Source organism: Lethenteron reissneri, chromosome 36, assembly GCF_015708825.2.
Source record: "Lethenteron reissneri isolate LAM-NWPU_2019-01 chromosome 36, ASM1570882v1, whole genome shotgun sequence".
NCBI classification, from domain to species: Eukaryota; Metazoa; Chordata; class Hyperoartia; order Petromyzontiformes; family Petromyzontidae; genus Lethenteron; species Lethenteron reissneri.
The window spans coordinates 10,648,439-10,661,874 of NC_083814.1; the positions used below are offsets into that span (position 1 = coordinate 10,648,439).

Here is a 13,436-nt window from a genome sequence, read left to right on the forward strand (position 1 = left end):
TGTGCTACGAGGATAATCCGACACTGGGTTGTAAGGATTTAGGCTTGTCAACTTGGGAGGTTGGGCAGAGACCGTGGCAAGGGACAAGTAGAATGTGATCGTGAGCAGCAGCAGGAAGGAAGTTAGCGATATGGTTGGGTGGGCAGGGACAGACGACTCTCTGGTCCATACCGCGACAGACGGTGGCAGAGATGATGCTGATGACGATTAGACGGATGTCGACAAGCAACACACCTGTAGGTGGGTGTTGTTGTTCTAGATTTGAAGCTTTCGTGACTGCAAGGATTCATATTCTTAGGTTTGTTTCGGTAAAGTCACGTAGGTAAAAACATTAAAATTAATAAAAGTTAAACAAAATAAAAATCACGACGTTTCGGAGGCAACACAAGCTTCCGTCTTCAGGTTGGAAACCGTCACAGCCACGACAGCTGTCTCAAGTGCTACGCGACTTTACCGAAAAAACCTAAGAATATGGTGTTGTTGTTGTTGTTACAGAGGATATGGGAACGATGGCGTGAGGCTTCCATCGTTGGACGTGGGGGTAGGTAGGAGGGGGAGGTCTGGGCACGTGAACCCGGCAGGGAAACTAGGCGAGGCAGGGCGGAGGAGACCGACTACGGAGCCGGCTGCCTCGGCCCGGGCGGAATTTCGTTTTCAGCATCGAGATTTGAACATCGCGCGGCGCAGAAACAGCAACACCCAAACAAACGCGTCGGGCTTTAGCGTGTTAAATAAGCGATTGCGACGGTGAGGCGAGCGTGGTGCAAACATAAAAGTGAAGTTCCCACCTTTTCACAGCGGCGACGTTTAATCTCCGCGGGTTCTCTCGCTCGTGTGCGTGCCACACAAACAGGAACCACAATCGCGTTTAAAGTTTCTCACCGCCTCACGTGACCCCCCCACAGCCCCTCCCCTCGCTCTCCCCCCCCAGCCCCTCCCCTCGTTACCCCCTCCCAGCCCCTCCCCTCGCGGACCTCCTCCCAGCCCCTCCCCTCGCACCCCCTCCCAGCCCCTCCCCTCTCAGCCCCCTTCCAGCTCCCTCCCTCGCCCCGCCACCCCCTCCCCTCCGCCCCCCCCTCCCCTCGCTTCCCCCTCCCAGCCCCTCCCCTCTCTCCCCTTCCAGCCCCTCCGCCTCGCACCCCCCTTCCACCCTCCCTTCGTTAACCCCTCCCACCCCTCCCCTCGTTCGCCCCTCCCCCGCTCCCCCCTCCCAGCCCCCTCGCCTCCCTCCCGTCTCCCTCCCCTTGCTCCCATGTTCCCCTCCCCTTCGCGCCCCCCCTCCCCGGTCCCCCTCCCAGCCACTCCCCGCGATCCCCATAGCCCCACCCCTCCACCCCCCCCCCTCCAATCCCTCCCCCTCCTGTCCCCCAACCTCCCCCCCATACCTTCACCCACTGCGATCCAACCTCCCAAATACAAACAAACACCCACCACCCCCCGTATCGCCTTTACACAGCGCGCCAGGCACTCACTTGAGGCTGAGTGGACCTAGGGGTGAGGCCCCGGACCAGATTCAGATGATCGTCACTGGTGTTGGTCGTGAGCGGGAATCGAACTCGGGAACTCCACCGACGTCCCCCCCCCTCTGCCCCCCCCCCGTGTCCCCCACGTGCCTTCAACCCATTCACTTCTCATTTAATTTAATTAAATCCTTTATATTAAGTTCACTTGCTTGCTTGCTTACGACCGTGCAAATCTTTCGGTCGTTTTTTAACCCACTTCCCGTGATCCAATCGAGCTGACATTTTGCACACAGACTCGTTGTGCGTGACAAAGTATTTTCATGAAAAATTGTTTCCAAAATTTTACACTTTTTAGAAAAAAATAAATTATTTTTAATTACCAATTGCTTAATGGTGGCAGGCATTCATCTGACCCATAGGTGGCAGCCATCTCAAGCCAGAGGACGAGAGGACTCTAGCCGCCACGCATATAAAGGATTTATAGTGAAAAACTTTGTTTTTACGGGTTAATTTTTTTTTTCATTTCATTTATTAGGCATAGCTCTGTGAGCCATACGGCTCTTGAATCGGGTGCAACCGCAACAAACAAAAACATGAACAAGAAACATCTTAAAGTGAACAGAATCAGAGTCTTGCTCTTCATTGTATTTATCCCGAATCCGATGAGCCGCTAAGTTATTTTTCGCAGAAGAGATGTCCAGTCGATATAACCGGTTTAACCATAACCGGTTTTCGACGAGCGAGGAAGCGGTAACCGGTCGATGGGAGTGGGGTGTTTATCATTATCGAATGCACTTTGTTTGCTTGTCAGGATGCGAAAGTTCCCACGTGCAGCAGCGGTCGTCCAAGTCACCGCGTGGAGCATTTGCCCTCGTCTCTCAGTTTAAAGGGGCAAGGGTGCAGCTTGGAAGGGCCTCCGCTAGTGGGGAGCTTTAGAGGGCACTTGGTCTACTCTTCCGTGGCGACCAAACCCTGTTGCAAGCGTTGGGCGAACCCACAGGTTGATCCCACCTCACACGATTGACCAACTGTGACGAACCCGTTTATACGACTGGGTGGACAGAGGCGGGAGATCTTTAAAGGTGCATTCAAATTTTTTGATACTCCTACTGATGCTCCTGCTGTTGTGGAGTGACTCATGCAGCCAGATATGGCTGCAGGGTTTGGTGGTACATGTTGTTTATGTCGTTTATTGTGAAATTTCGGTCACAGTTCCTAAGATAACTGTTATATTGCTTTTATGGCTTTTTTGTGATTTCGAAAACGTTGTTTGGTTTGGCCATATTTGTTTGTTGTAGTACGGAGTAAAACTGATGGCTTTAATCTAAGTTGTCTTGTGGTTGTTGTTTGACTTGCATCCCACTGCGATTTTTGCACACAGCGTTGGTGTACGGTGCCTTTTCTGGAATATTTTGCTGTTTTTTTCCTGGATGTTTTTGTTTGCGCATTGTCACTTTAAGATGTTTTCTTGTTCATGTTTTAGTTTTTTGTTTGTTGCGGTTGCACCTGATTCAAGAGCCGAATGGCTCACAGGGCTATACCTAATACATGAAACTGAAAACTGAAATTGAACCCGGCGACCTGTGATTTGCATTTCCAGCGTGCTGTCTATGGCTGCAACTTCCCTTAATTTTTTTCGCTCAATATATATGTATGCGGAAAACCGGTAACCGGTTTTTGTTACAAGTTAGTGGTTATTTAAATTTGTGCGGGAGCGGATATGGCCGGATGGGGGGGGACAGGAGAGTTATTTGATGACGTAATTGCAATTAACGCGATGTTATCCACATGGTTGTCATATGTTTATTCAATACCAACGATGATGATGACGATAACAACGCAGCGTTGCCACGTCACTCGCAATGTGCCAGGCCGATCTCGCCAAAGAGCTCGCAAGCTAAGCCGGTTGGAGCCTGGATCAATGTTGGTCAACTGCCTGCAGATGTCATGGGCAAAGGAGTTTATGCAGCAGTGGTTCTTAATTTTAACCGCAGCCGTGCAACCCTTTGGTTCTCAATGGTTAAAACATTTATAATGTCAACAAATACATAGGTTTCATGAAACAAAGTAGTTGTATTTTGACTTTAAACTTTCGTGACTGCACGAATTCATATTCTATGGTTCTTTCGGTAAAGTCACGCGGAAAGAAAAAATATTAATAAAATAAAAATAAGTATAACCCGTAAAAACTAAGTTTTTCACTATAAATCCTTTATATGCGTGGCGGCTAGAGTCATCTCGTCCTCTGGCTTGAGATGGCTGCCACCTATGGGTCAGATGATTGCATTGCACCATTAAGCAATTGGTAATTAAATAGAATATTTTTGTCCTAAGAAGTGTAACATTTTGGAATTATTTTTTCACGAACATTAATTGTCACGCACAACGAGTCTGTGTGTAAAATGTCAGCTCGATTGGATCACGGGAAGTGGGTTAAAAAACGACCGAAAGATTTGCACGGTCCTAAGCAAGCAAGCGAACTTAATATAAAGGATTTAAAAATATCACGACGTTTCGATCGCAACGCAAGCGGTCGACGCTTTTTATTATTTTATGATAATTTTTTATATCTACGTGACTTTACCGAAAGAACCATAGAATATAAAAAGTAGTTGCACTTATTGTGCCCGTGCTTAATGTATTTCGATGATTTACCTTCGAAAAAAGATCTGGCCATGTCTCGCACTCCCAGAGAGGCAGTGCGTGCAGCCCAGGTTAAGAAGAACCACTGTTGCACAAAGTAGCATGAAATACTCTTTGGTTCTTTCGGTAAAGTCACGTAGAAAAAAATAAATGTAAAAAATAAATTCTTAATGTTTTTTTTATTAAAAAAAGAGATCTTTTTTTTTTACAAAAAAATTCTACGTGACTTTACAGAAAAAACCAAAGAGTATTTTTTTCGCAGTGAAAGAGTTGAACTGACAACTCCCTCGGCCTCACCTGCGCCCTCTAGCGAGCGCTCGCGGGCAGAGCGCACGGGAGTGCGTTCCTCAGCCACGTGCCAGTCCAAAGCTCATGCATGCAGCAACTCCTCCTTGCTTCAATCTCGATCTGAAGTTTTCGTGACTGCAGGGATCCATATTCTTTGGCTCTTTCGATAAAGTAACGTGGGTATAAAATAAATTAAATCACGATGTTTTTTTCTGATGACGGACGCTTGTGTTGCGCCCGAAACGTCGTGATTTAATTTATTTTCTACCTACGTGACTTTACCAAAAGAACTAAAAGAGTATCCTCTTTGCTTTCTTGGTTTGACGCCTCTGGGAGATGGTCCACGTCCCGACGACAGGCGCCACTTCATTCACTGGACAACTTAACACGCGCGGACGCTGAACTTTTTCACGAGACGTGATAAATCCACTGCTGGATAAAAAAAAGTGTTTCCCCCCCCCCCAGTCAAGTCCTCATTGACCATTGTCTCGCAATTCTGCGATGTAACAATGCAACCCGGCACCTGCACCACGCGAACTGATTTGATCGCTCCATCTCCCTAGGGTTAGAGGTCGGCAAACCAACATCACAATGCGAGCCAATTTTCTTGGTTCTTTCGGTAAAGTCACGTAGAATGGAAATAATAAAATAATAAAAATAAAACATAATAAAATAATTCTCACGACGTTTCGGCCACAACGCAAGCAGCCGTCCTCAGGTGGAGAACAGGTCTGTCGAGGAGACAGACCTGCGAAAGAAGTTCAACATACATATATGTTTGAATATTGAACTTTAGAAGTGCATAGTCCCCAGTGGCTTCCTAATATCGGAAGAGCGTTCCAGACGGCCGCAGAAGCGCATCTTAAAGCGCGCGATGCGGTGACCGTCTTTGTTCGATCAATTATCCAGCCAAAATCCGCTGCGAGGATGACCGGAATTTGCGTGATGATGGTTTATGCTCTTTGACGAGATCAGCAAAGTATTGTGGTTCATTTGTGGCAAGAACTTTGTGTGTGTAATGAGTGCGGCCGTACATGTAAATGTGGGAGGAAAATCGGAATTCCCGGAGAAAACCCACGCGTGTGAGGGAAAGGTAACACTCAATACCCGCACGGACAGGATGCTGATGTAAATTATCCCACTTGCTGTACTGCGATATTGTTGCAAGCCAAGAGATAGCGACCCTGACTCCCTTGGGTAGGCAGGGAGTTTCCCATATGTGTGATTCACCATCGCCTCCACAGTGGTTGATTGCAGGTGTGCGACACCATACCCAGCTGTGGCGAGGAATCACGCCCGGCCGCCTTTGTCTCCCCAGTGCTCATGTTTATACATCACACCAGCTTATACTATTTCGATTTAAAGCTTTCGTCACTGCAGGGATTCATCTTCTTGGTTTTTTCGGTAAAGTCACGTAGAATGGAAATAATAAAATAATAAAAATAAAACATTCAGACTCTGTCTTATCGACAGACTTGTTCTTCACCTGAGGACGGCTGCTTGCGTTGTGGCCGAAACGTCGTGAGAATTATTTTATTATGTTTTATTATTATTATTTTATTATTTCCATTCTACATGACTTTACCGAAAGAACCAAGAAGACAGCTTATACTAATTTAAATGCTGAGTTGACCATCATCCACTAAGGGGTTAAAACGAAAAACTACGTAACATGTTTTTTTTTTTTATCGGACCAGGTAAGGCCCACTTGCGCGTTATAGCTCTTAAGGCATCGCCACCGCGTGACGGTCATGGGGGTTGTGTGACCATGCTTCACCACGCTGGTCAGTGTGGGTTGGCAAAGAGGTTGGGGGGTGGGGGGGCAGAGCCGGTTCACATATCACTCGGCACTAAGATCAGCCGTCGCCAGTTATCTCACTCGCGCTGGGACCATGACACCGCCTTGTGGTTTTCCTCCGGTTAGCATGACTGGTTTTGACCCCACGCGCTCCTGGTTTCAATTCCCGGTATTGGAAGAAAACATTTTTCCCAAATTGCTGGGACAGCCGGAAATTTCAGAAGTCGACCGATCCCCCCCCCGCCACACACTGCTTATGGGGTTTCTGGTTAGGCAATTGATCGTCTCAAACCCGGTCACCTGTGAATGGATGAGAAGGGGGAACGATTGAAGGTTAGGTATTTCAAATGCAGTTCTGTGAAGTCTCCTTCCCCGGGTCGTCCTCTGACACACGGGGGAGGATTGTTCTGTTTTGCAACAAGCGAATACATGTGTTCTTCGAATTTATGCTCCGACACCGATTTCACAATTGAGATGCAAATCATATAAACCATCGGTTCAGAAAGGCAATATAATCAACCTTATAATGTAAAGCCATTGGATGTGGGGGGGAGGGTGCAGAGGATGCTGGTGGGAGAGAGATTTTTTTTCAATTTAGGGATATAAGTGATGAAATAACGGGGCAAATAACAGCAGCGTGTTATTTGGGAAAATACAAAAAAATCCCCGATTTTTTTTGTATGAAACTCAGCATACAGTATTCCGCAAATCACACTGCCGTACATAGACCATATATAAAAGGCGACGTTTCGAGCAATGGTCCTTCTCCATAGCACTGAAGGGCCATCGGCGATGTTCCGGGCAATGGGCCTTCTGTGCCCTGAAGAAGGACAATTGCCCGAAACGTCGCCTATTATAGTTTTGTTTCTTTAAAAGGGCCGCAGTTGTATTGACGAATGCGTTGAGTTTGAAAATAAGTCAACAATTGTGCTCGTGCACCGCTACAAACGCAGCAGCAGCAGCAGCATCGCCTACCAAAAAATGTGCCTGCAGAAGGCAAAAAAATTAACCCGTAAAAACTAAGTTTTTCACTATAAATCCTTTATATGCGTGTTCAATGGGCCACAACCCAGCCCACATTGGTCTTTGAAACGGGCGGCTAGAGTCCTCTCGTCCTCTGGCTTGAGATGGCTGCCACCTATGGGTCAGATGATTGCCTGCCACCATTAAGCAATTGGTAATTAAATATAAAAAAATGTTACCTAAAAAGTGTAAAATTTTTGAAAAAATTTTTCACGAAAAGAAATTGTCACGCACAACGAGTCTGTGTGCAAAATGTCAGCTCGATTGGATCACGGGAAGTGGGTTAAAAAACGACCGAAAGATTTGCACGGTCGTAAGCGCGCAAGCAAGCAAGTGAACTTAATATAAAGGATTTAAAAGAGTGATTAATCATCGACGAACTGACGAACAGCGTTGAATTAAGGCTCAAAAGGCATCGTGGGGGTGGGGGAGGGGGATTTCGCGTGCTTCGAATTCTAGAGCGAATTTACAGAAAGCGGAACCCACATGAATCGGTGAAAAACGGAAGCAAAGGTACGTCACGATAACAGCGAAGACACATAAAGTGAACTTACCCCGAGGACACGTCATCGCCAGACTGGCCCACGACCCGCGGATACAAGCGGTGATGCAATCGTCGAGAGGGTCCGACCCCCCCACCCACCATCACCCCCTTTGCGGAGATGGAGCGACGAGATTCGTGCGCGTGTCGGGGGCGAGTTGGATCGTGGCGGGCCGGAAGTGATGGGGACGGCGTAGCAAAGCTTTCATCCAGCAGTGGATAAGAGGCACTGGACGAATGATTATTGGTTTTAATTATCTCAAGATCAGCCCGTGTGCGTTTATCAAATTCCGCTTGCGGTACCAACCCAGGCACAACTTGATTCTCTGCCACACGTGCGCCAAAGACACGAGAGAAAAAGGTTACGCACAGCAAATACAAATATCCCCCGTATAGCCTTCACACACTGTTGGGGCAAGTGCTGTTAACGACCACTTGTGAAGACCAACGCGGCACACGTTGGGTAGCCAGCACCACGCCAGGTCTTAATTGCATGCTCAGTCGACCTAGGGGATAGAGGCCCAGGTCAACCTCACCCACATTTGGTCTTTGAGAGGTCATTGAACTCTGGTGCTCCGTAGTGCAGTCGTGGGTTTACACCACCACCACCACCACCGCTCCCCCCCCTTCACGCGCACACATAAAACACACGGGGCAGACGCAACACCGCCGCCCCCTGAGTCCAGGCTTGCCCTTCTCCTCTAACCGCATACGCAGAATGCGACTTGGATGCAGAAAAACGCCCACGCGTGCCGTTTACTGGAAGGGACGAGCGAGCCAAGGAGTTGGATTGCAACATCCATTTTTTTTCTTCTTTCTCTTTTTTTTTTGTCCGGCCGCGAGGCAAGCGGAGAATGATTTAACCAGCATCGGGAACCCGCCGCCGCCTACGCACGCGCGGCTTCGCTCGTCTTGCCCCAGTTGGTGGCGGTGGCTCTGGTTTCGCAGCGCTGGATGATGGTTGACGGTGCGCGTGCGGCGGTGGTATAGATGCGTGCGATTGCGACGGTCGCTGACGGCCAAACATCGGTGACGAATGATCTGAACCGGTCTCCCTGAACCTAGGATGTCAGGGGGTCAACGACCCGCGGCTCTGAGGCCGCGTGCGGCTCTTTCAGGACTGCTGCTTCGTGAAAGTTATTCACCAAGGACCGCCACCGTCTCGTGTTCACATTGCATTGTGGCTCTTGAAATATTGAGTGCTTTATTTATTTAGAATAAATATTCCGAATTCGAAAAGAGAAATGGCTCTTCTTGATATTTCGGTTTGCGACCCGTGCCCCTATACCTGGGTCGACACAGCCGTAAATGAGCACCCGGTGCAGTGTTCCATACACGTCAGGACTGGGGGGGGGGGGGGGGAGAGACAAAGGCGGGTTGGATGTGGCGTTGGCCACCACACACCCGCGCGTGTGCCACCGCGTCCGGCCTTCATAGGTGCTGCTACCCGCTATTAGCGGCAATTGCCCCAACAGTCTGTCGCAGGCGAGACGGGGGATCTTTGTTGAGAGTGTGGTGTGAAAGGCGACAGCGCGGGCGTGCAATGCCGGACGAACGTCTCGGGGGAAATTACTGGGCCCCCTTGCGAAGAAAAATCCCGTGGGGAATGGGAAATGGCTCAAATCTTGTCCTAAACAGTATGAAGCATTGCGTAGGCATTCTCTCTCTCTCTCTACCCGGATTCCGGGGGTATCGTGTGAACATCAACAACACTGATCACACCACCCAATTGTGAGCCACGCCATCCCTTCACAGGTATCCGCCGACACAACTTTCCCCAGACAGAGTACTTGTACGATAAGGCGATGTGAAAGGGTATTTTGGTTTTGTTGGGATTCCGACATTGCATCACTCACGCCGATGTAATAGTCTATGGAGAAAAATAACAGCGGTTATGGAACTGTGTTTACCCTTACCTCCTATGTCACTAGTACTACTTTAATAAGAGAACGCATTGGTCAATAACACTGTGGTCTTAATAGGAAATAATACCCGACGTTTCGGGCGATGGCCCTGCATAGTACACTAAGAATGTGCAGAGAACGAGTAGTAAAAAATATGAACGAGTACAAGGTCCTTAAGGAATATTGTGCAACTATGGCGGGTCTGTTTAGCGTTGGCTTTATCTTAGAGCGTTTGTTTCCCATCCAGCAAAAATTTCCGAAACCAACGCAACTTAAAAAAATATATATATACTAAATCTGTGTGCTCTTGTTGGATCAGACACTTCATCGAGACGCTTCATAGAGCTGAGGCAGTTAGTGAAAGAGGAGAAATTAATAAAGTCTTGAGGCTAAACGGGATGAGGGAGTTGGCAATGTACATGGCTGCAGTGGAAAAAAAAACCCACAAATGCTCTTCTTTTCTCAAGAAATACTCACTGCTAAATCTCAAGACTCAATTTCAGGAGGATCTTGCACTGGGATGATTGCCATATTAAACTTATGTTCAGCTTAACAGGGCTTGAAACGGAGAAATCAGAGATAACCCACGCGCACAGATAGGATAAACACTTAAAAACTCCACACAGATAGATTCACGAATCCATCGTTCGCCTGACGCGCCATTCTGTCTCACGGTGGACATTAATGCTTCCGCGACATCATCCACAAAAATGTGGATTGTACTTAGCAATCATAGGCCCCCCTCCCCTCCTACTGCGAAAACCTGACGGTCCTTCCTGAAAAAAAAGTTATTACATTCTGCCAGCCTTTTAAACTAAGCGTTATATTAACATTGTGCAATGTTGCTATTCCTCCATACGACATCGTCATCATCATCATCATCATTCACAAGGAACCGCTGCACACTTCAAGACTGACCAATCGCTAATAGCTCTGTGATTAAAGTTGTGAGGCTCTAGCCCAGTGTTCTTCACGAATATTCATGGGGGGGTGGCCACTTTCGCCGATAAGACATCATCAGCGTGAGTGCCGCCACACCATTTGAATCCATTGGGGGTTTCATAGCAGCACGATGATGGTGATGATGGGGTTGTGTTTTCACCGTTCGTGTGATTGTTGGGGACTCCACGTCATGGGCCGCAACTAAAGGCCAACAGGGGCCACCAGTGAACTGCGGGCCTTGCAATGAAGAACACTGCTCTAGCCCATCGAGAAGATTACTGTTCTAGGTTTGAAGCTTTCGAGACTGCAAGGATTCATACTCTTAGGTTTTTTTGGTAAAGTCACGTAGGTAAAAATAAATAATAAATAATTAAAATAATAGAAATAATAATAGAAATAAAATTATAAATCACGACGTTTCGGAGGCAACACAAGTCTCCGTCATGAGGTGGGACCGTCACAGCTATATTTACTGTATCAAGCTAGATTTACTGTATCAAGTATCACGTGATACAGTAAATCTAGCTGTGACGGTCCCACCTGATGACGGAGACTTGTGTTGCCTCCGAAACGTCGTGATTTATTATTTTATTTCAATTTTTTTATTTTTCATTAGTATTTTTTATTTTATTTCATTATTATTTATTTTTACCTACGTGACTTTACCGAAAAGATTTCTATTACATATGTTGGTAACACCTCACCGAGTTTCAAGTCTTAATTTTCACAAATTTCCTGTTCTTGGGACGTTTGACTCAATTCTTATTAAGACACATTTGTGTGTGGGTGGGTGACAACGGGCGTGCTCAGGAAAACCCCCACGTACAACAAAAGGGACAAACACTCAAAGATCCTCACAGATGGATTCGATAATCCATTTGCTGTGCTACCGTGGCTTGGCCACTTCGCAATCCAGTTGGGTTTGGAGGTTTTCTGGAATCAACGTGAGCCACGGACCGTTGCCTCCGAAGCATTTTGCACCATATGCATGTGGTATCGTGCATGCCCGAGCATGAGTCACAGTCAGATGTGTGATTCATGTTACAGTCGTGCAGGGGCTCAATGTCACGAGATGGTGACACCTCTATCTATGATTGTCTAAGTGAGTATTTCCACCGCCCTGTATCAGCGAGTTAATGCCCCCACCCTCCGCATGATGATGACGGTTATGTTACATAAATACTCTCTGAAATCACGACAATATTGTTCATCTCACGGTAATGTTTTTACTACAATTGCGAAAAGCTAAATTAAGCGAAAAGCCAAATGGAATGTGCATTTTTGCGTGCACTCGTCGCTAATATTACACTCACTGCGACACCAACTTTCGTCAAAAAGACACCGTGGCCTTAATATGTTAGACATTGACCCTTTTTGACAGCACAGAAAGGAGGTCCAAGGAGGGGCAGAGACATTCACTCGCCACAGTTGTGAACTCGGTTTAATCATGGATGGCTTCAACCCAGGATTCGAACCCAGGTTTTCAGTGGTGAAGGGCTCAGTGTGGTGACCCACCGAGTCAGTCGGGTCAAACACTTCAGCTGGAGAACAGAGCACCGGTAAACGCTCTGACCAGCGCACTCACTCAATCACCCGTTCATGAATGACCAGGCTCACTCACTGAACCGACTCATCGATTGTCCAACACGATGATCTCCCCACACACATTAAGGAGGCCGAGTCGGCACGATGGTGACAGTGAATGCAGCACAGCAAGAGGCGCCTGGGTTCGTTCCCGATCTGCGTTGAGTTCCTCTGGGGTTCTTCGGTTTGCTCCCATAGGGGTAAACAACAAAAAAACCCACAGTGTACCTGGTGTTGCCATAACATCCCAATGCTGAAACATTATCTGCAAAATAATCAATTGGGATTTACACAAAGCAGCAAACATCGCCCCGACTAAAACGAAAAAAACTAATCTATTTTTTATTTTACCAAGGTCCACTGAGCTATGTAGCTCTTTTTCAGAATCGACCTGGCCACAATTGACAGCGCAACGAAGTGGCTTCTCGTGTGGAAATGTACAGCAGCCAAATACTCTAAGCGCGTGATGTTGATGCCAAATGTGGAGCGAAAACCCGGAGGATCCGGAGAAAAATCCACGTGACCACGGGGAGAGAGACACGCAAATTCCAAATATACAGCAAGCGTCAGGGTCAGAATCGAACCCACGCCCTCCTGTAGACCACGCGAGGGAGTTAACATCTCGCCACCGTGACGCCAGAAGACTTCGCAAGACCCTCCTGGAAAAAAAGTCGTGAGACTCAGTGAACTTTTCAGAGCTAAACAAAACAATAATAAAAAACACCACATTAATTGATTCACACACCTATTCACTCGTCAATGATTTTCATTTCGTCTTTCACTCACTTACCCTTTTATTATCTCACTCATTGATGTAACGAATGCATTGTTACTTCATTCATTAATTCATTCAGTGAGTGATTAATTTATGAATTTACTCATTAATGGATGTATTTGTTTACTGACGCATTCATTCACTAATCACTATGCTACTGGCTCATTCACTAAATTACACATTCACTCACGAATTAACCCTCCTAATTAAATAATTGATTATACTCATTACCTACCTCACTCATCCATTCAGTCACTTGGTATTCAATCATGAACCTACTCATTTATTCCACCAATAAACAAATTGATTCAACGATTCAACCACTCGCTCACTCACTCACTCAATCATTCACTCAAACACTATTCCACTGATTGATTCACTAACTCATTTACTCACTCATTCACTCGTATACTTACGTACTGATTCCTCCCTCTCATTAACTAATTTATGAATTGACTAATTTACTCACCCATTC

At 46.8% G+C, this 13,436-nt stretch overlaps 1 protein-coding gene across 1 annotated transcript in view; it reads right to left on the reverse strand.

The window, feature by feature from the left end:
- Positions 1–905, reverse strand: part of LOC133351122 (thyroid receptor-interacting protein 6-like) — a 58,814-nt gene extending 57,909 nt beyond the window's left edge. The window contains exon 1 of the mRNA XM_061566088.1: positions 789–905. The gene's annotated coding sequence lies outside the window, so the exon portion shown is untranslated. The remainder of the gene's footprint in view (positions 1–788) is intronic.
- Between the last annotated feature and the right edge of the window lie 12,531 nt (positions 906–13,436).